This window comes from Vulpes vulpes, chromosome 10 (assembly GCF_048418805.1).
Source record: "Vulpes vulpes isolate BD-2025 chromosome 10, VulVul3, whole genome shotgun sequence".
NCBI lineage: Eukaryota > Metazoa > Chordata > Mammalia > Carnivora > Canidae > Vulpes > Vulpes vulpes.
This window is the reverse complement of record NC_132789.1, coordinates 1,125,726-1,142,452: the sequence shown is the minus strand read 5'-3', so window position 1 is coordinate 1,142,452 and position 16,727 is coordinate 1,125,726.

The window sequence follows — 16,727 nt, the reverse complement described above, 5'->3', positions numbered from 1 at the left end:
TGAATGTTAAATCAATTCAGAGAAACTCAGAAACGAGTATCAAATCTCTAGTGTCTGGTAGATGCCTTATGGCAAATGCAAGAACTCTAGGGGTCACCTACACAGCCTAACCCTCAGGCAGGAAACAGGACCTCATCTCACCAGAACTACTCAGTGTGGACAAGAGCAAAGTTAAATAGGTCTTTGCCACCATTGTCCGATGTTCCCTTCCTACTCTCCCCCAGGGTGCCAAGAAGGATGACAGATAAAGACATAGCCACCTACCCTCTTCTATCCCATCCCATCTCCACATGTCCCATCCCATCCCCCTACCCTCACCTGCCGATCCCCCACATGCCCCCTACTATTCCCCTACCCTCACCTGCCCCCTCCCATCAGCCACCTGCCCCATTCCATCCCATCCCTCCTACCACCACCTGCCCCCTCCCATCCCTGCCCATCCCCGCCCACCCTCTTACCCCCTCCCACCCCCACCTACCCCATCCTATCCCATAGTAGTAGCGGTGCTTGCTGTTCTCTGAACCAAAGACCTTGATCACCATGCTGTAGAGATGCAGCCCTTCCACCAGCATCCACGCAAAGGCACTCAGGAAGAAGTAGTGCAGGAGCATGGCCATCACCCGGCAGGGCACCTGGGATCAAAGACACAGAGGGGACACCTCCCTCGGGGTGAGCGGTGGGTGGGCCCTGCGGGGCATCTCTGGGCTCTGTCCTCCTGCCCCACCCCCAGGGGAGGGGAGGGGGGAGGGGAGGGGTCCCCGGTTCAGGCGGCACGTGACTCCCACACACTGATTGGTTCAGGAGAGCGCGGGCAATCAGGCCTGGCCAATCAGCATGAAGGCCCCTGCCCTCTGCAGCCGGGTTGGCTGGGGCTGGGCACGTGAGCGCAGCAGCCCAATGGGTGGGCTCGGGGGGAATGGGCGGAGCCTGGGCTCTGCGGACACGTGGGGGCAGCAGCTGCCCCAGGTCCCTAAGCTGGACCTGCGCCCAGTCTGGCCGCTCTCTGGCCAGGTCCATGTGGGGCCGGGAAGGGGTGGGGTAGAGGGAGGAAAAATAATAAGCTTAAATATCACCTTCAAAAATTACAGTAAAGGGGAAAATAAAAAGAATTAAAGACAGAGTCGGGGAGGGTGTGATATCTGTCGGGCACCCCAAGCTCTGCAGCCAGGTGGTACTCCCCGGCATCAGCTCACTCCAGGGAAGGCATCGTGTCCCCGGCATCTGGCTTCCCAGACAGGGCAGAACGTCCCCAGTCCGCCCCAGGTGCGCACAGAGGAGGCAGGTGTCACAGGTGCAGCGCTCGTCCCCATGGCCCCTTCCCGGGGGCGTCGCTCACCCCCCCACCGCTCCGGGACCACCCGGGGGTCACCCCCAGTCCACCGCAGGCTCATCCTACAGGCCTGTCCCTCCAGCAGGACTCGGAGCCCTCCCCCGGGGCTTCAGACAGGCGGGCCAGGGGTGACGGGAGCCCGGAGCTGCTTCCCTTCCGTGGCCTCGCCCCTCCCGGGGGGTGAGTGGGGGCTTGCACAGGCAGCGTTGGCATCACTAGACGCCTGATCAAAATTCGGAATTCCAGGCCCCACCCAGAGCTACAAACCCAAACCTGTGTTCTAAGAAAACCCTGAGTGTTGACGCCTCCAGAGAATGAGGCTGGTTCATGCCTGGTCCCCCTATGGCACCTGCGGGGCTTTTCAGCGGCCCCTCTGGGCCCCTAAACCTGCGAGGGAGGACCCCGAAGCCCAGTAGGGTGGAGCTCTCCCTGGCAGCAGCCACAAGACAGGCAGGAGGTAGCCAAGGACCCTGCTGGGTCCCTGTGACAGGTGTGTGCCCTGACAGATGGTACCACAGGCAGGCAGAGGAGACAGAGCTGGGGCATCCCGGGCTAGCTCCCCAGGGGGCCTGTCCCTGTGGGAGATGGCCCCAGACCTCTGCCTAGATGACAGCATGATGCCTGGGTACCACTCCCATCAGGCAGGAGCCCCAGTCAGCCTGATTTTACCAGAATCCAGGGCCTTCTGACCCGCTCTTGTGGGGAACAGCTAGTCTTGCCTAATAATTGTGTTCTGAGAAATTCTGAAGAAGGAATGGGGCCATCCCATTGAGTTTCCCATATATGTAATCCCATTAGTGAAGACACAGAGGGCAGGTGTATGGCTGCAGGAATGATTCTTTATTCCTCTTCCAAGTTAACTCCTGGGCCCCTTACTGAAAGGGATTTCAGGCAGCATCACATGGCTCTGTCTTTTCCAGCTCAACGAATCTACATCAACAAGCAGTTCAACCTTTCTAGAATCTTCCCTGACTTTCCGGCTTAAGGATTTTCATAACTGGCTCCTACCCTGGCTCTCTGTTCTTTTTGTTTTCCTCCCTCTCCTACTGGATTTCCTTTGGGAGAAAAGACCATTGTCCCTAGACATGGCTCAGAGCTGTTGTTCTTAATGTCCCCACCGCAAGCCAAGAGGTGGGCGGGCATGTGGCTCAGACTGTCGCTCACTCACATTACTGTTCATGAAATGTTCATTTTTAGCATGGATAACTTCAAACCACTTTCAAATCAACCTTTCCTGGCAATGAATAGATGTGATTTGCTGCCACAAAGACACCCACAGCGTGTCTAATTCTGGTGTCTTCTACACTGAGTGGTGACAGATTTGGGGGAAAAGATATATTTAATCATAAATACCTCTGCAACTTCATTTTTTTAAATTGATGGACTGAGCTGCCTCCCTTCTTCCCTCTCCCATACACTCACACACAGAACTACCTGCTGAACATTTTCCCCCTTTGCTTGTGCCACCACCCAGCAGATCCTCCCACATCACAGAGGAGTGCAGCTTGAATTTATTTCTCCATACCCAAGGGGCCGAGAGGAGGAAGCCCTGCTCACAGGCCATCCAGGGTCATGGCTGCTGTCATGCAAGGGCATAATGTTACCTGAGTGTTCAGGAGGTAAATGACATCACGCATGAGGGACCTGAAACATTCTGTAGTCACCAGCCCTCCAGATGAGTAACAGGAATGTTCCAGAATAACAGCTGCAGAACCTGACTGAAACTCAGTCTCTAGACACTATGTTGGTGCTAAGCCCGCACCTACACTCAGAGCCTGGCACTTTGTGGATGCTGACATCTCACAAGGGACGTGACAGAGGAGCCCCAGCCCTTTTCTAGAGTAAGACAGGGGTGGGCTCAGTCAGGTCACTACCGGAGTGGCCCTCTGTGTGGACGTGCCTGAGCCTTCCCAGGACTGGTTCCACCCATCCCTCAGCAGCCTGGGAGTACCAAACAGTCGCAGCAACTCAAAAACATCTTTCTGATGAGAGGCTCTGGTTGGGGCCTGGGCAACAGCTCCCCTCAAGCTGGGAAGGGCGTCACTCAGAGGGATGCTCAGCCCGTGACTCCTCATGGGGACAAAACCCACTCCCACCACACCCAGGGGCCCATTCTATCCTGTGTCTCCACCTGACAGGCCACCTGAAGGAGCCAAGCCTGCCCCTGCCTATGGATATGGAGCATGGGGGGAGCCGTGGACCCCCCCCCCAGGAATGCTCAGCACCAGTGAGGGCTGAACACTGTTCCTTGTGACCCTGTGTGTGCCTTTCTGCACATAGCCCACATGGGCCCTAAGACCCACACTCCCTGGGTTGCTCACTTTTCCAGCAAAACCATAAGCAGAGTTCCCCTAGGGCTCCAGGCAGGGTGTCACCTACACCCTGAATCCTCCCTGATATGTCTCTGCTCACGAATTCTGCCAGCTGCTCCCTAGGGGTGTCCCCCATGGCCACCTCCTGCACTCTCCCTCTGCATAAAGCCCCATAGGCTGGGTGTGCAGCATGATATGAGGAGGGAGACTGACAGATGTTGTTTCAGCATAACCTGGGAGTAATGGAGCAGCAGTTCCATCGCTCCCTGCCCTCTCCTCCCTTCCCTGATGGAGTGCTCATGGAGGACAGCCCCCAGGATGAGTCTCTATTTCCCACACAAATAGGCCCTTGAAGGGAGCACACACTGGATGCTCAGCTCAGCCCTTGAGTCCTGCATACCCAGGGCACACTCGGGTGCTCAGATGCCAAGTGGTCTCTGGACATTTGGACAGCAGTGGTGGGACAAGAACACCCCATGTCTGACCCACTAAATGGAGTATCACAGTTCTAAAAAAAGGAAACCCAGAAAAATTCCTAAGTTGAACACAGTCACATGTGGACCATATGTGAGTGGTGGAGAGGTGGGCAGCACGGGGACACTGAGGACATGCCTGAGTGCTGCGCTCACATGCACACAAGGTCCCCTTCACCCCAGGCTGCATCTGGACCACAGGCACCCTCGTTCAAGGCATCAGGCAGGTCATCCGAGGACACCCCCAAGACCCTGACACAGGCCCCTCACCCCTTCCCCGTCCAAATGCTGCCTGAACCTCCACCTCCCCCAACCCTTCCAGGCCAGAGGCCCCTTTGAGCTGGACACATCTGGACACAGGTGTGTCCTGTCCAGAGACACGTCGGGAGCACACGATGCAGACGTGTGGTGCCTGCAGGAGCTCATGTCTGTCTTCAGGTGACAGCCCAACCTCCCCACCTGCCTCTTCCGTCCACCTGCAGCTGAGCACGGCCTGGAGGTCAGCACGCACCATGGCCAGCCCGGACCAGGTCAGAGATGCGCACTGAGCCCTGGGGACCAGGGGCCGTGGGAACGTGGGGCTCGCACGACTCCAAAAATGAGTTTCCCTGTTTTTTTTCCACTGCCCTGTGGGATTCTGGGACACTCCAGCGGGAACTGAACTCCCAGTGCGATCCTGCAGGGCCTCCCCCATCCCCTGTCCTGAGGACTTGGGATCCCCAGTGGGGAGCTCACGGTCAGCACGTCTGCCGGCACCTGGGGGAGGGAGCGCACACGGGGGACGGTGCTGGCAAGTCCCACACGGTCTACAGCCTGCCTCGAGTCATCCCTGGCCCTGGTGACACCGAGTCCTGAAGCTTTCAGGGGAAAAGGCGCCGGACGGGGCCAGACGGGACCCTGTGTGCAGCATGGAGCAAACCAGGGGAGCCAAAGTGGGCAGGAACGCGGAGGCGAAGGCAGCTGTGCGTGCAATCTTGTGTCGGGGCGTGACCGCCCCAGGGACAGCCACATCCCTGGACATGCTGTAAAACCTTTCATGGTGCCTTCTGCCAACTCCTCCCCTGCTCAAAATAAATTCTGGGACCATCTTGAAGATACGGGACCATCATTTCAGGCACAGGTGTCCACTGCACTTGCTGCTCCCGCTGGTGGTGGCACTAGGGTCACTGTGATGTGGCCAGCGAACACCATGTGGGGACCTGCCAGCAGGAGAGAAGTGTTCTCCACAGAGACAACAGGGAGGCCTCACCCACCCTCAGCTGGCCCCAACCCCTCGTTTGGCCCCACCTGCTCTCACGGTGACCCTTGCCCCACCTCAGGTCACAGAACCCCTCCACTCCAGTTCTGCTCCTCCTGATGGTGCTGTCCGCCCACCTGCATGTCCGGGCCCTGGCACAGTCCCCTGCCCATGCTCAGGCCCACTGTGACACTGGAGCACTTCTCAACCCCTGATGCTCCCATCACCCCGGTACCAAAGCCTGATTCTCCAGTAAGTCCCCCTCCCAACTCACTGTCACCCATGTGGATTTCCACATGAATTTTAGAACCAGCTTCTCTAGTTCTGCAAAAAGGCAGCTGGAAGTTTAATAGACACTGCACTGAATTTGTAGATTACTTTGGGGACTGTTGCCGTCTTAACAATGGTAGATTCCAGAACAAAGCAGCCTTCTCTCTCTGGATACTAATAGCGGAAGAAATGTTCCAGCAGCAATGATATGGCCCTCACTTACAATAAAGAATGGGCCTTTTGGGAGGCCCAGGGACTCGTTTCCTGGAGAGAGTGCCTTATGCAGATGGCTAGGCATCTGGCTCCGAAGAATCTATATATTAAGGGGAACTTTAGGATTTAAAATAAACACAGACCTGACCCACCTTCCTTATACTCCCCAATCTTCCCTGCAGTTTTCTCCGGACAGACAATGGGTCAGGTCTACAGTGTCCTGAAGGGTGCAAAAACTAATAATGAGGAAGGAATGGAGTGCAGAGAGGTGATGGAGATGGGTTTCCACTCTAATGAGATGGCTCCTGCCTGGACTGTACTCAGAGAGGCACTGGCCCATCAGAACAGAGTAAGGCCAATCAGGTCATCTCTCAACTCAGCACAGACAGAACAGTATGTCCAGCTGAGGATCTGTCCTTGTGCCGCAACTCCTGGCCACCCTGTTGATCCCTCCACCCCCAAGAAGGTGGGTCAGGAGGCAGAGGTGCCTGGAGGTGTCAGTACCACACCCACTTCTGCCAGTGAGGGCTGAACACTGTTCCTTGTGACCCTGTGCACGACTGGACACCCACTTTGAGCCAGGGCTGTGTGATGGTACAGGAGCCCAGGGATGCGCTGCGTCTTTGCAGGAGTGTCAAGGCTTCCAGGTCAGCGTCTGTCCTCCTCTGACTGGGGTTTGCTCCAGGACTAGCTGATGCTTCAGCCACAGAGTGAGGCAGCTATGCCTGAAAGACCTGACCATATAAGTTGGGGGGTTAATTTTTAATAGTCAATTGATGCTTATTGTAAAACGTGATCAGTTCTCACTGTTCACTATGTGTCTCATCCTTGAGATTTTGGAAAGAACATCATTTTAGTTACATAGTATGAGTTTCCTGAAAACTTTGAGCTCTGTATTTAAGGTTAGCATCTGGGGATACGTTTATAGCATTGCTTGCGGAGTCCTGGCTGTATTGGGCTCCTTGCCCTGCTCTGGGTAAAGAAGAGAATGGGGAGGGCCCCTGGGGTTGTTCTTCATGTCCTAAGCTGCTTTCAGGCTGACGTGGGGCTCAGAGCCCTGATGCATGCCCAGGACAGTGCAGCAAGTGGTCAGAGCCCAGCCGGACAGGTGGGGTCCCAAGGCTGGCGCTGGCACAGAGCTGTGGTCCTCCAGTGGTCCTGGAGGTGTCCTCACTGCCAGAGCCGTGGCCTTCTTTTTTGTAAAGCAGGTGAACTGTCCTTCGCGGGGGGTGGGGGTATATTCAACCATTCATCCAGTTCCTATAATGGATCCGTGAGGTTCTGTCTCTAGCAGGTCGCAGACCACGCGGTTGGGGGCTTCCTCCATCCCAGGGGCAGCGCACATGGCCAGGCCCCAGCCAATCAGCGCCTTGCCTTCACCGGCTGAGACGCAGGGGTGCGGCTCCCTCAGAACCAATCAGAGCGAAGACACCTTGCAGCTGAGTCCCTGATCCCTCTGTGCCTCCTGCCAGCTCTGCTCCCTCTGCCCTCCCAACCTCCTCCCTGCTCCCCATCCTTTCCTCCTGCTCCCTGGGCCCTTATATCTGTGAAGCCACCACCGCCCCCATGGCATCAGAGCCAGATGTCCCTGCCCTCTCTTCCTGGCCACCAGCCCCTCCCCATACCCACTTCAGTAATCCCACATCCACTTTCGCACGTGACCCTCCAAAGGAGCACAGCCCCCAACCTCGATGACCTGCTCGCTGCCACACACCAGGGCGAGTCCACAGTCCTTCTCTGTTCCCCGCCTACTGAGCTCCGCTGTGCAAAGAAGAAATGCGCTTCCCAGGCCTTGCCACAAGCCGTGAGATGGCAAGTGGGTGCTGCTGCCAGTGCGAGGTGTGTGGAAGCTGTTGCATGCCCTGGAGCCTGAGCAGCCGCTGGAAAGAGAAGCAGGGATGTGGGAACTGTCCCTCCGCAGTTCTCGGCCCATTGGCCAGAGCGGGTCACGTGGCACAGCCACTGGCTGGAGCCTGAAGCACATGGCCCTGGCCTGGGGATTGGTTCCTTGGGCCCGGAGGGTTACTGTGGTCAGCGTCCAGCTGTGGTCCAGATCCTCCGTGTAGAGAGGCAAGGTTGGAATGTACACGGCCGCATCCCCCAGATGGTCAGGACCAGGCCCTTTTTGCCCGACTGCCCCCCACTACTGCAGCCTGGTTGCTTGTCCTACATGCTCCTGCCCATCATGGCTCTCAGGGTTCCCTTTGAATCTCCATCCCCGCACAGTTAGAACCCAAAGCCATGACACTCTGCGTTCTCCTAATGGTAGATGAAATCTCCCCATGACCCTACAAGGGCACATTGCAACCTATCTCCACTCACGGAGGGAATTCCAGACTGTGCTTACCTGGGCCTCCATGGGCTCTCCCAGCTCCAGCCAGGCTCTGAACACCTGGGAGATTACCCAAGGGCAGTGGGGGTGGGCTCTGCTGGGGCCCAAGAAGGGGAGGCGCAAAAGGAGCGGGGAGAGCCCTGGGAGACTTCACAGATTCACTGGGATGGGTGGGGAAGCCCTGGGGAGGCCGCCAACGGAGGAGAGCGATCCCCTACTCCCGGCAGCAGATGTGAGTTCCTGCTCCAGCATCCACAGTACTCCCATCCTGCAGGTCCGGAGACTGAGACACAGAGAGGTTAAATATCCCTCCTGAGGGCACCTAGCAAATGGGCAGAATGAGGATTTGAGCATGGAGCAGCCTCTTCAGGAGTTCCCACCCTCCCACTCACTGTGTTTGGAGTCACAGACTGTGTGGAGGACAACTCAGAATGGAGGGGACAGGGTGCAATCCAGAGGAGCAGGGTAGGGAGACGGGAGCGGGGAGAGGAGGAGAGACAAAGCCGTGGCCACCTCACAGGTTATCTGTACTATCATCTGGTGGCTGCACAACTCCCTTCCTTGTGTGTAAGGGAACATCGCTCTTCAGACACCCCTGTGAGGACGCGGGGGCAGTTTACATGCACACACGGAAGTCCGGAGAGGTAGAGGTGCGGTGATGTGGTTGGTGCACAGGGCAGAAAGATGGACAGGGCCTACGTGGACACTGGGCTCTGCGACACTGAGCACTGGCCACTACATAAAATTACTTACAGTGAATGCTCCTCGGTTGCACGGCTGCATTTTAATTTCTCAGTAGCACACGTGTCTGTGGCCACACTCTGGACAGCACAGTTATGTAGGGTAAGTGGAGATCCTGGGGAGTCTGAGCAGGGAGGGCTTGGGTGACATATGCTGGGAAGGGCCCCTTCAGGCTGCTGCAGAGAAGCGGGAGCCGGTGTACCTCACACAGGACCCAAGACTGGGCATGAGAGAAGTCCAAGGTAAGATTATTACTATCTTAATTGGATGAGTGATCAAATTTAATTTTTTATTTTAATGATATGTTAATTAATGAATCATCTATGACAGTAAATAGACCCCCTTGATGGAGACTTCCCTAACGGCCATTAACCACCGGTGACTGGGGAGCCAGCAGCAGGGATGGGAGGAATCTCATGACAGGCATCATTTAATCACATCTCATAAATAATTCACTGGCTGGGGCCACTTCTCCGGGCTGGGGCAGAGTTACTTTTGCTACATGTAGAGTCTATTTACCGGGTGTGCTGGAGACACAGATGAAGCAGAAAAGCAGGAGCCAGGAGGAGCGGTGCAGGCATAAGGTCCTGCTGTCCAAGCTCTGTCTGCAGGCCGAGCCATGCCCCTCTGACCGTCCTGGGAGGACTGGGTGATCTTTTTAAACAGTTGGGCCCACATAGAGCTGGAAGTACATTCACTCCACCTCCCCTTTGCTAAGCTGGGTGCATGCATTCGAGGCATTTCACCGCTTTTGCTATTATACAAATGTTGGCAGACTAGCTATGGGGAATTCTAGGTGGTTTTGTTTTCAAAAGTAGTCAAACAAAATAAGTATATATTATGCTTGGCCCATGGCTAACTTTCTAATTAATAGACTGCAGTTGAATCATCAAAAGCAAATAAATAGATCAATAAATATGCATGCGCACATGTGTTCAGAGATGAAAAGCAGGAGCTGAGATGGGACCCAGCAGAGTGATTGCCAGCCAGGAAATGAGCACAGGGCCAAGGGTGCAGGTCCTAGAAGCAATGAGGATGCAGGAAGTGGAGCGAGGTTAATATTCCTGCCATGGCCCCCAGAAGGGCAGTGAACAGAGAGAGAGGTCTTGAGTCTTGTAGGAGGCAGGGGTTTGTCTCAGGCATTCTCTGCCCTACATTGGGAGGTAATGTTTCTTCTCTGTCCTCTTCAGGTTACAATGGGTCAGTGCACATTTAGGTCCATGCAGGGGGGCACGAGGGCAGGGGGAGGGGGCCCTATGGAGCCTGCCTATGAGCTGGCAGCAGGGTGGGAGGTGGCAGTGGCCTTGGAGAAATCTGCCCACATGACCTCAGCCAAGTTGTGCCCTGGGTAATCAGGGATGAGCCACCTAGAGCGTATGTCAGGTGAGGTTCCCCAGGTGGTGGCACTCAGCCACTTCTCCCTCCAGGACACTCTTGATCCTCCCAGCTCCCTCAGAAGTTTCTGCAGACCTCAGACCTGTTTCCCCTTTGAGTCCCCAGATGGAATCTTCTCAGCAGCTCCCTCCCAGGCAGGCGGGCCAGCAGAGTAGCTTCCAGGGCCAGGCTGGGCGTTCTGTGCTGTCAAGGGTTCTGAAAGCCGCTGGGACACCAGGGTGGAGATGGTCCTCCCGACCCACAGTGAGCACATGCCCGGGATACAGTGGCGGAACCAGATGTCATTTTAGTGATTCCTTTCAAGAGCTTGAAAGTACACAACCGAGCGATTTTGCTCACTAAAAAGATGCTTCTGGGCTTAAGTGTGAGGAGATAGTACCTTTATCTTGAATGTCCTCAGAGACGGTACAGATTCGGAGACACAGACTCACAAGGCTGCAGACTGTAAGATCAACAGCTGTGGAAATAATGTTAATATAACTATGAGCCAACTCAGCAAACGTTTATCAGCCCCTCCGCATCATAACACTGTGCTGGGCACTCAGGGGCTGGTGAAGACATGTAGGGTGAGGTGTTCGAAGGCTGATAGATAATAGTGAGTCAGCGTCAATATAGAATGTGAAAGGTAAGGCGATGTGTATTACAATGCTGTCACCATCTAGCTGGCAAATTTAGGAAGTAACTGGTCTTGTCAGAAACTGACTTTCTGAGAGCTCCCTGCCATCCCCTATCTAGGCGGAATTTGGGGTTGACAGGTATGAGCAGGACACCTTCGTGTTAGGCATAGTCTCCTATCATGATCCCACATCTCCGTGAAGTTTAACCTAAGAGTTCCTTCTGTTACTGGAGCTTTGGAAGAGAGTCATCGGTGAGCAATATAAAACTCGAAGAAATGAAGTTGTGTTATACCAGTTTTAGTTTCAAGTAGCAACCATTCTCTGTGTATGAGTCTCTCCGCCTCTGTCACATACATGCAATCTTCTCTTTCTTTCTTTCTTTGTCCAAATTTCAGCATCTTCTACCTCACACTGGCTCTTCCCCATGAACCCCAGCCACTGACTTCTCAGTAGAGACTCATTCTTCCAACATAAGGCATAAACATCAAATAGGTAACGTCTTTCCCTCTGGATTTGAGTTCAGAGCTCTCTATTTGGTCCAGTGGGTGTTGGCAGTCCCACTCTAGGTAATTACCGCGGTGAGGAAAAGGAGTCTACTGAAAAGATAGAAACTACCTAAATAGGAGAAGCATCGTCCAGAATGAAATGACATGGTGCTTACTATTTCAGGGACACTATGATAAACAGTGGCTGCATGAGTGAGACGTTGCTGAGTGCCCCCATGTGGCCCCATCTCACGTGGCCCTGTCCTGGCAATTCTATGTGTGAGATGCTGTTTCATTCTTAAAACATCATTGCAGGGCACCCCGGGGGGCTTAGTGGTTTGGCGCCACCTTCAGCCTAGGGCATGATCCTGGAGGCCCAGGATCGAGTCCCATGTCGGGCTCCCTGCTTGGAGCCTGCTTCTCCCTCTGCCTACATCTCTGCCTCTCTCTGTGTGTCTGTGTCTCTAGTAAATAAATAGAATATTTAAAAAAAAAAAAAAACATCATTGCAAGGTGCCCTAATTTGCAAGTGATTCTTATTCAGAGAGAAACAGTTGATTTTTCCATGCTGCTTCACCTGCTAGGTGGTGGGACTGAGATTCTCATCCAGGCCATCTGCCTGCTATGCCAGCAGGGATGACAGGCACGGTTATTAAACTTCTGCCTTTAATGGTCTTCCTAGGACGCTCACTAGTTCTTCTTCTCCATGACGACATCTCCTAACTGCACTCAAAGGTCTCTCTTAACACTTTTCACCTGTTTTCTCATGCACACTCATTATTGGCTTCAGATACTTCTACATGTTCTCATGGGCAGAGGAGGAGTAAACAGTGTCAGCCACCTCTAATGAACAATGTATGTTCCTGTCACAAGGAGAAACAAAGTGTGACTCCTGACCTTTGGGAGGAAAGATGAGCGAGCACACACATACACACTCACACCCAAACACATACATACCAACGCACACTCACACATGCACTCATGTGCACTCAACACACACATAGACACTCACATGTGTGCATGCATATGCGTGCACGTGCACACCGAGCACACTCAGACATGCACGCATACACTCCCACATGTACGTATGTGCACGCATTTACACTCAGTGTGCATACGCACACATGCACACATAATCACTCACACAAATACACCATCAACTTTGAGGAGTCACCTGAGTATTTTAGGTTCCCCTTCCTTTTCAACTCACATCTTCCTCCCCTTGTGTCTCATGCAGCCTGGGCTCAGGCACCATGTCACATTTCTTCCTGGAGGAAGGGAGCCAGCACACTCTGGCACACTGAGATGGACATGCTGCATGCTTTATTAATCAATGCTTAGCTCAAAGGAATGGCACCCTAGTAGCCAAAGGCCACTAAATATATGAAAACAAGATAATATTGGTCAGGAACCAGGTCTTCTCCTGTCCAGAACCACTTACATTGGTGATGACTGTGTCCCCTATCTAGGGTTGGTCCTGCATACCTGATGACACTTTAAAAGCAGCATGACATCCATGTGCATAATGTGAGTGAAGAGGAAATTCCAAGTCCTGCTAGCCCCCAGCTCTCCAGGACCAGGGGGTGGCCACTGATGAGTTGAGGGCTATGGCACCACACCATCCATCCTTCCATCCACCCTTCCTTCCATCCATATTAATCAAGCTCCCACTGTGTGCAAGGAAACGCTCCATCCTGGTATGCAAACAAGGATAAGAACTGGAGGTGTGATGGCCAGAGGCCAGACTGTTACAGGAACAGATCTTTGATTTATTTATAGCTCATGTGAATGTCATCAAGGTCATGCATAGGGAGAAACCACTATGTTGAATGCTGCCAGCTGCTGTGCCAGAAGGAAAAGAGTCTCTAGGAGTCTTGCATGGCAATTCAGTGCTTTAACTAGATATGACAAGTGTCATTTCCATTCAAAACTCCTTGGCCAGAACCAGTCACTGTCCCCGCCCAATCACAAGGGACTTGGAAGTGCAGTCCTTCTATGTTAACAGAAGGTGAGAACCAGGCATACCTGGCAACTACCACTGCTATGCCACCTGGAGGAAGTGGGCTGTTTTATCGTGGTTTCTCCTCTACGCTTTCCAGGGCTTGTACCTCACTCAGACCTGGAGCTCAGAGTATCTTTCTTTGCCAATAGTTTGGTCCCAGGGTTCTCTCAATGGAGAATGGGAGTCCTGCATTGCTACTTCCCTGTATGCGCAGTCCTGTAAGGACCAGAAATGAGCACTTACTGATGATCTATACCTATGGGCCACCCACTGTGATGAAGACTTTGACAATTCCTCGCCCCACAGTCCTGTGCTGGATGACTTCCCAAGATGCCCATGAGTGACTTTTTTCCTGGGGGACACAGATGGTATGAGGTGACTAGGATGAATGTATGGAAAGGTCTTCCAATGACTGCGGACTTGCCTGAGACAGGCAGCTCATCTGCTGTGAGAGACTTGAATGTGGAAACCTGAAGATTTTACAGGAATTATCTTTAATTCAAATCCTAACACTTGGTTTCTTGTTTCTCTGAAACACTAAGTTGAACTGTGTCACTCACTATTTCACAAAAGAGGAGGCAGACTTGTGATTGAATATCATGGAACCACCCTTCTGTCTTAATTCTCTCCACTATTTTGGTGGAGATCTTTGGTCCTCAGGTTCAGTGTGGGGTCTCCTCCTGGGGGTGGGGATGGCAAAGGAGCTTCTAAGCCCATGGCCTCTAGATGATATACTTTTCCTCTTGGCTGCAATTCCCAGGTATGAATGAATGAACCGAATGAACTCTGTTTAGGGTTAATTATTTTATTTTATTCATAACGCCAATTTATTTTTCACAAATGCCATCAGTAGTTCACATTCCTCGCTGTCTATTACATTGCAGTGGGAAGAACCGCGGTCCAGACAGGTATATGCCCCACCTCTAGATCTCACTGGCCAACTGTCTCACTCCTCTTGAGACTCAGGGACCTCCTCTGCTCAGTGACATCATCACACTCGGCTCTCAGGGCAGAGATGAGGGTTAGGGAGGATGTCAGCTGATCAGTGTTGGGTGGATTTCCGTTTGTGGCTCTAGCCTGAGAGTTATGGGGCCTCTAGAAACTCAGAGGTAACCCAGGGTGTCTTTAATTCATTTCCCCCAAGAGATAAGGTGTTCTTTACCTTCTTTACTTGCCCAGAGTGAGGAACATAGTTGGGATGCTTTGGGCAGCAGCTCTGGTTGACTTTATTCCAATATCCTTTTAATCTGTTCAGAAATTGGATATATCATTTTTAAAACCTTTCACGACACTGACCAAGAATACTAACCAGGGTCTTATAAACTTGCAATATTCAAGAAGAAGCTCATTTTTTGCCATATTCATGAGAAGGATCAGAAGTGCCCACTGGGTGCGCCTGGGTGACTCAGTCAGTTAAGCGTCCAACTCTTGGTGTCGGCTCAGGTTGTGATCTCAGGGTCATGAGATCGAGCCCTGCATGAGGCTCTGCATTCAGCACAGAATCTCCTGAGAACCTCTTCCTCTCCCTCTGACCCTCCCCTCTGCTCTCTGTGTGTGTCTCTCTCTCAAATAAATAAATAAATAAATACAATCTTTTAAGTAAAGAAGGAGCCATTCCACTGAAGTCAAGAACCTAGTAAAGATGCTTGATATCACTGTGATGAGCAGAATTCATTGGAGACTGGGGATAACACACGAGATAAGAACAAAATGTGTAAATATTGAAAAAAGAGACATGATCATCCATATTTACAGAACATATGATTGTGTACATAGAAAACCCAATTAACCAACATCACAAATCATTAGGACTTAAAGGAAAAATCAAAATACTAAAATAAAGTCTGCCTTCATGATCAAAACTAACCAGTTAGAGAATTCAACAGGAAAAGTAGGTTTCGCTTTCCAAGCAGTGAGACCTTCAACATCCATCGGCAAGCCTGATGAACACATGAGAGCTTTACACAGGTGCCTGTAAAACAGCCCTGACAAAAGGATGCTGACATTTTCTGTATTTCTAAGCAGAAAGCCTCAAAACTGTATCACTGACCGTTCTTCCCATTTTAATTTGCATCTCCAGTGTAACACCAATCAAAACCTCAAGACAAAGTTTCAAGGATGTTGACAAATGGATTCTAAAATAAAATGAAATTAGTCATCAACCTCACATCATTTCCAAAAGTAATTTAGATAGATTGAAGACCTAAATATAAAAAAAAAAAAACTGTAAAAAAAATCACTGGACAAAAATATAAGAAAATGTAACTTAGGGATCCCTGGGTGGCGCAGCGGTTTGGCGCCTGCCTTTGGCCCAGGGCGCGATCCTGGAGACCCGGGATCGAATCCCACGTCAGGCTCCCGGTGCATGGAGCCTGCTTCTCCCTCTGCCTGTGTCTCTGCCTCTCTCTCTCTCTCTCTCTCTCTCTCTGTGTGACTATCATAAATAATAAAAAATTAAAAAAAAAAAAAGAAAATGTAACTTAGAAAAACAAGAAAATGTAACTTAGACCAAAAAACATTGAACAAGAAAAAATGCAGAAAAAGACTCAACTCTAGGAAACAAACTGAGAGTCACTGGAGGGGAGGGAGGTGGAGGGGGTACCTAGGTGATGGGCATGAAAGAGGGCACGGCACGTGATGTGATAAGCACCGGTGTTACACACTGATGAATCACTAATTTCTACTTCTGGAAATAATAATACAGCGTATGTTAATTAAATTGAACTTAAACTTTTACAAATACAGAAAGGTAAAATAAAGAACATATAAACTTGGGATCCCTGGGTGGCGCAGCGGTTTGGCGCCTGCCTTTGGCCCAGGGCGCGATCCTGGAGACCCGGGATCGAATCCCACCTCGGGCTCCCGGTGCATGGAGCCTGCTTCTCCCTCTGCCTGTGTCTCTGCCTCTCTCTCTCTCTCTGTGACTATCATAAGTAAAAAAAAAAAAAAAAAAAAAAAAAAAGAACATATAAACTACACTAGAATTCCACATTTCTGTATGACTGAAGATAAAGCTGGGAGATTAGCCACAAACTAAGAGAAAACATTCACGCAACATGGAAGGAGGGGTCCATGCACATGTACAATGTGTAATTGCTTTCGTAATCTGAGGAAGATAAGCAGCTCAGCAGCAACTCCGGAAAGGACATATTCCCCCAATTCATGGGAAGGAAATTCCAGACAGACATTCAAAGTGGTCAGCTCAGGGGGCACCCGGGTGGCTCAGTCGGTGAAGCATCTGCCTCCTCAGGTCATGATCTCAGGGTCCTGGGATCGAGCCCTGCATCAGCCTCCCTGCTCAGTGGAGAGTCTGCTTCTCC